General features: G+C 40.9%; 1 long non-coding RNA gene across 1 annotated transcript in view; it reads right to left on the bottom strand.

Moving 5' to 3' along the window:
• Window positions 1-1,534: 1,534 nt before the first annotated feature.
• LOC106522299 (uncharacterized) overlaps window positions 1,535-8,868 on the bottom strand; it is an 11,090-nt gene continuing 3,756 nt past the window's right edge. The window contains exons 2-4 of the long non-coding RNA XR_001310763.1: window positions 4,124-4,194; window positions 3,949-4,019; window positions 1,535-2,334 (exon numbers count right to left, since the gene is read on the bottom strand). This is a non-coding gene — a long non-coding RNA (uncharacterized LOC106522299). The remainder of the gene's footprint in view (window positions 2,335-3,948; window positions 4,020-4,123; window positions 4,195-8,868) is intronic.

The following is an 8,868-nucleotide window of genomic DNA, read 5'->3' as shown; positions in this document are numbered from 1 at the left end:
ATTTTACAGTGTAAACAGGAGCTAATCACTGTGTCCCACAATATTACTCCTATCAAACTCTGTGAAGTAATGTTGTCTAATGTGTCTGACAAAGCATCTTCTTTGTCTGTTAACMTTCACTCACTAATTTGACTGACTGTTGGACACTCAGGCAACTGCCTGATAACACTATYGCTCCACTTGTGATGTACGACTTTTGCCTCCCAGTGCCTGATCTAGACAGGTCAGCTCCTGCAATTAAAAAATATGTTTAATTCTCTCATCTGGTCTGCATGTGAACTCAGTCAAATACAAATTGGGTAAATTCTTTGTGTGCTTTACAKTTTTCATTTGTGTATTTATTGCCAGTAAATGTATTTGGTTTGAGATTTTAAAACGTGGGAAATGTTGCTGAGAGTGAACACTTCTGCCCCTTCTTCTCTCCGTCTGTGTTTGCTTGTCTCTTACTGTCAGTCGCTCAGTCTAAAACCTGTTCAGTAYGTCCACGTCATCAATTTGGGACCGCTTCTTCAGCTGAAGACGGTGTCTTGACAGGGCTGTCTGGTCTCTGTGGCTCTTAAACTGACATGATGGATAATATGATGAAGGATCCCTTCTGTCATCCAGATGCCCAATTAGAGTCCGTGCTATGGCTGGCTGGTCTGGTCTAAGAAGCCAGAGGGCAGCATCAGTCACTCAGCCGACCACACTAACTTCTTTTTTTGGCWGTTTAATCTATTGGTCACCTGATGCAGCAACAAAAGAAGGTCTCTGTTTGCTGCTCTCCTCTCTCAAGAGGGACTTTAAGAAGGCAGAGAGCAATGTGTTCCTACCTCTGAGCTCTAGAAACTGATCACAAACCACTCACACTGAGCCATGTGTTTGTGTGTATGTGGTCATTCGTAAGAGGTTTAATTTCCACTGGGGTCTCTGACACAAAGGTGTATGCACTCCGTTAAGCAATAACGTTGGGAACAATCAGCTTTGACTGGAGGAAATGTAATGTAGMAGCAGTGAAACACAACCTCAAYTGTGTTTTTGGTTTTTATACACAGACTGCTTTTATTCATGAGCTCAGAAATAATACCTGATGGGTTGTATTTGTGTGTATCAGCTTACAGCACATGAATGTGACAGTTTATTAGAGGAAATAATGCAAAAACAAGGAAGCACACTTCTTACTGTTTGAATGTTTAGTTGCTCTTTCTGCAGCTTTAGGAAAACGGATACAAAAACAATATCAAACAAAAGATTTAGAACAAGTGCTGATTTTTCCCATGGAGGGTCCTTAATTTGTCCCAAGGTCAGATTGTGAAATGCTCAAAATAACAAAACAAAGAAACACCACAGCTCTATCTCAGACTGTACAGGTCTCAGGTGGTGGGGTAAAGATTAAAGGGGCAGTATTTTGGAGCTAAATTGGGATCATAAGTTTTGTTCAAAACAAACAAAAAAAATTGGAAACTGAAAAAAATCTGGAAAAGTTTCAAACAGCTTGTCTTTTCAGTTTCAACAATTTTTTTTTCATTTCAAATATTTTTTTTCAGTTTCAAATTATTTTTTTTTTCAGTTTCAAATAATTTGTTAGTTTCAAACTACGGAGCCGTGAGGGGTCAGTGGGAGAAAATAAAAACAGCCGCTGGAAATCCGTGCGCACGGATTACTAAACTGTGAGCTCGGATTACTAAACTATGAGCACAGATTACTAAACTGTGCTCACAGTTTCTGCAATCTGTGCACACGGATTACTGACATCTGGACGGTGGTTGTGTGAACTGTCGTTCATCAGCTCAGAAAGTGCTTAAGGAGTGTTTTTTGTTCACTAAAGTCAAAGTACAGCACAGAAAATGTTGGACTTTGAGTATGTTGYACAGTTTTTGTCCCTCTATCAGGCAGTTTTGGTACCAGGTCTCCTAAAGGCTGTTTCAGCTCTGATCAGATCATCACAGGAAGCCACTCGGAGCCTTTCTGCCCGTGGTGATTAGATGTTTTTATGGTTTCACTGGCAATGGGGAAGTTTTGCTAAAGTTAKCCAGCTGCATTCTCAGGATTGTATCTCAAAAGTACTGAATAGATTTATGTTGAACTTTTAGGAAATGTTTATTACTCTTTCAAAAACATTTATTAAACCACAGAAACATTTGAATAAAGTTTGAAACATTTCAGAGTAAGAGCGGGGCCGCGGCTCCCATCAGGTCGTCATTCTGCAGATGAAGCTCGCCACACGGGGACATTTCTCTGCAGCAAGCCGCTCGGAGGTTTTCTCCAGCTGTTCTCAGATGTTTATTCTCTTTCACAACAAAAGTGGGGACGGGAGGGTGGAGGAGGCTAACCTCCGTTTCAGGATTCATTTGCCTGGAAAATATGAAAATAAATGTTAACCACGTTGGATTTTGATGAAACTTTCAGGGAAATTCTGTGGCTAAGTGTGCTGATGAGAMCACAACAGTCTCTTAATTTTATATACGACAACAGATCCACTGAATTTACCTTGCAGATGCGGCCTTCGCACCATACGTCCAACCTGTCAACAGATCTAAGCAATCTGTGWGGAYGGATTGCAGAAACTGAGAGCACAGTTTAGTAATCCRTGCGCACRGATTGCAGAWACCGTGTGCACGGATTARTAAACTGAGCGCACAGATTGGTAATCCRTGCGCACRGATTCCGGCGGGTGYTTTTTCCCCTCCTACTGACCCCTCAAGGTCTCCGTATCAAACTTAGCTTTTCCATTTTCAAAACTATTTTTCAGTTTCAAATCTCCTTTTTTAAGTTTCAGTAATTTTTWAACAAACCTTATGACCCCARTTTAGCTCCACAGTGTATCATGTCATTTCCAGGYACATATTTCAGTTCTTTACCACAATCAAGTAACCATGTTGTGCTCAGTTGTTATGAAAATGCTGTTTAGATCARAAATAAAWTTGATTTTGCATCATRGTCTWTCTAAACACCTTGAAATTGTCTCTTTAAGAACCCCCTACCATTTCTGACATTCCAMCTTCAGCAYATTTTCAAATAGTGCTTTGTACAAATAATCAGTGCTTTGTACCAGCAAGTGCTTAGGCAGCTCTACGTGGCTACCAGAGGAGATTCAAGGATTTCTCAAACATGCATGAATGAGTCAACACTCTGAGTGTGTTTTTGATGAGGGAATAACATTATAACATGATATAAAGCTCAAAAAAGACAATTTTGCATAATACCCCTCTTTTAAAGTTTTTGACAATCAGGAAAAAGACTCAAAAAGTGTGACTTGTTTGAGAAGTAAATGTAAAGGGTTCATATTTTTGATGAAATAAGACACCGGCTGTGTCTCAGTTCGGGTGCTGAGTTTTTCATTGTCTGCATTTGTCGGCAGCTTATGCCACTGCCCCGTGATGAAGGCTGTTCTAATTCGTGGACTCCTTCTCATGTGGCCCACAAAATTCCAAAAATGAAGGCTGGAACTGAGCATCTTTCCCAGCTGAGGACATTCCAGTTGTTGTAGTTTAGAAATTCATCACAGACTGAATCATTTGTTTGTAAATGTTTAGTAACTCAGCTGATGAAATTTAAGCTACAATGAAATATAAGAAAAGGTAACTATAAGTATTGATACTGGAGATAAACCCAAATTATTATTGCATTTTATTTGTTTGTGTGTAACTTTTTAACTGTTGTTCCTCTAGTGAAAAGATGTGTGAATWCATGTCCCAATGCATTTTAAGTCTAAAGGCATGTGATATATAATGTATCTCCATCGTAACGGGATAATACATGGTCACACAAACAAACGTCATCCGAAAACTAGACCGTCTCATTTCACGGATGTTTTATGCAGCCTACTTTGATTACAGAGGCTGTGGTCTACGTGGGCTGTAGTCTAGGTAGGCTGCAGCCCCTGAATTGGGACTCACTCACTATCCTATTGTCACTCTAGGAGTCATGACATCAGATTCCAACAATACTCAGAAAGCTTGAAGGTACCTGGTTTCTTTAGTTGGTGAAGGGTGTTGTCTTCTGAATGTCTTGTGATGCTCGGGGTGCTTCTCATTTTCCTGCATAGAGGAACATGTTCAGCTCAGGTACAACGCTGCCRCTCACTGCATGCTCAGCAGAGGTGACGATAGATAGATCAGCTGGAATTATACAGTGATAATACCTGCAGCTTCCTTATTTTAACGTTTCTCAGTTGACAGACGACCCATGTTTATGAAGCGAGCCTCACCGGACCTGTAAAGGAAGCAGTGGCAGTAAACCCCAGTTTTTACAGGATGTGAGGGGAGCATTTAACAGATCAGGGCCAAGCTGACGGTGTGACTGCAAAGCGAGAGGGTCAGAGAGCAGCAGCAGATTACAGCTGGCATGCTGTTGGCTTGKTACAGGATGATACGAACTGCTGAATAAATGATTACAACAACCTCTGTGGGCCGCAGGGGAGTTAAAGGACCAACCCGCTACATTTCAGCCACGTCTTTCAGCTAATATATKTATCTCTGTATCTCATTGGAACGCTGCTGGAAACGCTTCACGAAGGTCAATAAAACGTGGCAAAATGAAAACTACATTAAAATAAAATACTCCGACCAAACTAACCCACATGAGAGACGGTGTGGGCCAGATCTGGTGACCAGATGGCACTGCTGGCATGACAAGTGGTTTGTCAACCGTATGTGGGCCAGGTCTGGCAATGATGGCACTGTTTTTCAGGTGGCATGTTACAGCTGGCTTTGTTGTGGTTTGGTTTAAGGTTTAAGTGATGGCCCGTGCATTGACCACCTCTGGCAAACTATATCTGGTCACCCTTGAAGGAATACTGATCTTTCATCACCTTTCTTACCAGAAAGCATARTCTTAGTCAACACTGAATGGCAAAGATCATCCAATTATGAAATATTACAAAGATAAGGCTGCTTTAGTTGAATATTGAAAAAAAAACATCACTTGACACTTGAAGCTATCAGGTTTTATAGCAGGCAAAAAACCCAGGGCGCAGACAGGTTCAAARATCGAAAACAAGGCTTTAACATAAATCAAAAGGGTGGCAGTGCAGCACAAAAACTCACTCGAAGTCACAGGAGACACGGAAGCAGGACACAATCAGGGGAGGTTGAACAATGATCCGACAAAGACAGAAGACAAGACTCAGACAAWGGGAAACACCTGGGGRAACACAAGMGRWGACAGGTGAGCTCGGGCGGGGCTGCAGGGCAGAGAAACACAGGGAAACAGAAAAACGCTAGAAAATGAAGACAAAAACACTGATCATGACAGGAGCATGTGTCATGATGATTCTCAGCTACTACCACATTAAACCTTAGCTTGATCTGTACAATTGACTGAGTACAGCCATAGTTTTACGTACGAGAGTTTGTACTGCACTGGTGTCAAGCGGACATTGACACATGACCAGGAATCTAAAAATAGAGTGGAGGTCTCCATTGGATCAAGTGACAGGTTTTTCCTGCTGAATCAAGTCTCTGTGCTGTTAGACCAACTGAGTCAGGGGAATAATTATCCATATGATTAAAATCAGAATGTTTACTTGTGCGACACATTGGCTCAGGTTCAAACAGGCGGGGGTGCCACCTCTCCCAGAGGTAATCAGCTGCATTTTTGGGGTTTTCAGAGGTGAGCATGGGGAAATTTAATCCAAACCAACTCAGCAGGGAGTTGTGGGGGATTAGGACTTTTGTAAACATGTGAAGCAAGGAGCCCACAAAGAGCTGGAGGGAATGATTTGTTCCTCTACAGATCTGCTTAACAGAAACATGTTGCTATCAGGGTGTTTGTTTGCAGAGAAAAAAACAAACCATTTCAGGACAGGGAGAGTATAACAGGAACAGACAGGACGGAGGAATGAGCTAATCCTACTTATGTAACATGGTGGGGTGCTGCAGMGGGACCCACCACAGCTTTATTTGCATTACATAAAAAAACATATAAAAAATCACCTGTGAAATTACAGCTGCTCCTTTTAGCAGCTCCTTTGCACATTGTCACAAAAACACAACAAGCTGAACAGGAGATAATTACTTTTTATATTGTGTTCGTGACRCATCTTTTTAAGTAGAACTCTTCTGTGATGAAACAAGTTTTTGAATGAAGCCTTTTGTTTCCCCAAAGATTGTGATGAAGGTARTTAAAATGAAAAGCCCTGTTTAAAAATTCATGGTCAGCGTACTGTATTTAGGGCAGATTACAGAGACGTGTAACAGACCTAAAGTATTCACAAACACAATGATGCATTTGTGTTTCTACTTCCCATTCCTGCCATGTTTAACAGCTACTTATTATGTATTTATATATTCAGCTGACTCCCACTACATTTGGTTTCATTTAGCTTTCTGCCCGTGACTAACCTATATTGAGACATTTTGTCATGTCGTAAACATGTTTAACACTTTTGTTTTTTATGATTCTCTGGTTTATTTATTGATACTGTATTCTCTTTTGTTTTGCTTCCAGTGCATTCTCTTTTTAATTGTAACATCTGGATGTTCTCACCTGGCAGATTTATTCTTTATGGAGATAATTGGGTGTTTTGCCTGTTTTTGTTATTTAGTGATGTCATTATAATATATCTCGGTGGGTTGACTTTACATCAAATAGGCGGAGCTTTGTACCAGCCAGTGTTTAGGCAGCTACATGTGACTACCACAAAGTTCAGAACTTGAACCAGTTTTGTTATTTTTCATGTGTCACTCTGAGACGACTCAGACCTTATTCCAGGAATTATCTAGCCCCTCTGGCCTGTGAATGGGAAGAGCTGGTGAGTGGTTTATTTTCTGGACCTAATGCCTAAATGTTGTTTATTAWGCAGATGACACTAGGTTTTATTCATGTACAAAATAAACTCATTTTGGTTTTAATTATGTATTTCCACATTCTTGTTTATGAGGTTTGTTTTCTTACATATTAAAGTATTCACTAATTCACAATAATAATGTACTGAATGTGACTGTATTGTACTTTAATGGGATTAAATTGACTGTTTGTAATTGAATTTGATCTATGCTGTTCCCTTATATATTTCTCAAAATTCAGGAAAAAAAACAAAACTGTGTGTCTTTTTTGTAAAACTAAACAATTTCCAGACTCAGAGCTTGGTACACTGAGTTCTGCAGTGTTCATCCTGACAGATACCAAGATGTTCTCTTTTAGTTTATCTCCATTTGTGAATCTTCAGCCTTGAGCCCAGTTTACTTTTTCACTGAAGATGAAACTGAAGCACAGATGGCAGTAAAGTGTCAACCGTGTGTTCTGCTAACCAAAACTCCTTCTGTAAACTTTGTTCTCTTGTTGAYGGCACACAGTCACGTCTCATGACCTGAATAAATCTGTGAATGATTTATGCAGCAGATGCTTCTCTCAGCTGATGTGAAGTAAYGTCAAGAAATTTGACACCTTTTCCATAAAAACAAGCTTATCCCTTCAACTGTGATGAATAAACCTGAAGAGCAAGGGGAAAAAAATTGATCCCCTGCCTGCCCTTGTGGGTCTGTTAAGACAAGATACGGAGGATTTTTTTTCTACCTTTTTCTTAAACTTTCTGGAGGCAGGCTGAGATAATCCCCTGTGGATGGAAAATATCTGACCCAGCCGCTGATTTCTGGAGGCCCTGCTGCGCCTCAATCATGGATTAGCGGAGCTGAATTGAAATCAAATGTTTGAAGGAGATGTGGCCGACGGGGCAGRGGTGCCACCCAGGTGTGAAGCTGCTCACATTTACAGTCATGGTTTGGTTCATCTGCGAATGCATGAAATTTCCTCCCTGGAGCTTGCGTCCTAATGAGGTCATTAGAGCGGTGGATGCAGCAGGAAAGCCTCTGCAGGAGCGTCTGCAGTCTGCTTCTCTGCACACGAGGAGGAAGATAAATAATATATTCACTCATCTGCACGYAGAATTGGGTGTGAAGGTCAGCTCTCTGAAATGAGAAGCGGTCGGCCTCAAAATGTGATTTCTGCTTCATTTCCAGGCTGCGACATTAACACAGACCGTGATACGTTCTGCACAGCAGCTGCTGCTGACGAGCCACGACCTTAACACAGTTTCTGCAAGTTCTCTGTCGTTTTCAAAGACTTTGCAGTCAGAGTCCGTCGGACGGCTTTGGTTTTGTCTTTAGTTGCTATTTGAAGCACTTTGACTCATTGTTATTGTTCGCATGAATTCGGACACATTTTTTTTACTTTTTGTTAATTTTGATTTCGTCAGGGATTTCAACTTTTGCATTAGTTCAGTTGGCAACTGGTTTACACTATAAAAACCTTTTTTATGTTAATGTCTGACATATTGGCAGCACAACGGCTCAGTGGTTAGCACCAACGTCTCACAGCAAAATGGTCCTGGGTTCGATCCCCAGTTCAGACCTGGGGTCTCTCTGTGCAGAATTTGATTGCTCTTATTGTGCTTGCGTGGGTTTTCTCTGGGTACTCCGGTTTCCCTATACCACCAAAAACATGTACAATTACCTTCAGGCCCAGGCCTCCCTTGAATAAAAGATCTAATCTCAGCCGACATGGTAAATAAATAAAATCAGACTAAAGCTTTTTAGATCAGTTGAGACCAGTGGTGGGCAGCACTAATCTAAAAATTAGTTCCACTAGCCCTAAAACACTAACTCAAATACTTAGGTCCCCTAATTCTAAAGCACTCACTGAAAGTATCAGGTTTTCAGGTATAAGTCAAAGATGAGCAGGTTTAACAGACAACAGACACGGAGACCAGATAAAAGGTAAGTGTTATTTTATTTACAGGTGGTAGGGATATGTACAGGGGATCCAGGCTGCGGAGGGAAAGGGAAGGAGGTGAGTATCCAGGTAAGTACTTTGGCTGAAGGAGGAACTTGAGATATAATAATAATAATAATAAGAGATCTTACAGTTCGAGGAGGCGAGCGACACGTA

The sequence above is a fragment of the Austrofundulus limnaeus genome, unplaced genomic scaffold, assembly GCF_001266775.1.
Source record: "Austrofundulus limnaeus strain Quisiro unplaced genomic scaffold, Austrofundulus_limnaeus-1.0 Scaffold126, whole genome shotgun sequence".
Taxonomy (NCBI): domain Eukaryota; kingdom Metazoa; phylum Chordata; class Actinopteri; order Cyprinodontiformes; family Rivulidae; genus Austrofundulus; species Austrofundulus limnaeus.
The sequence above is the reverse complement of the archived record's forward strand: the minus strand, read 5'-3'. Positions and strand labels throughout refer to the sequence as shown.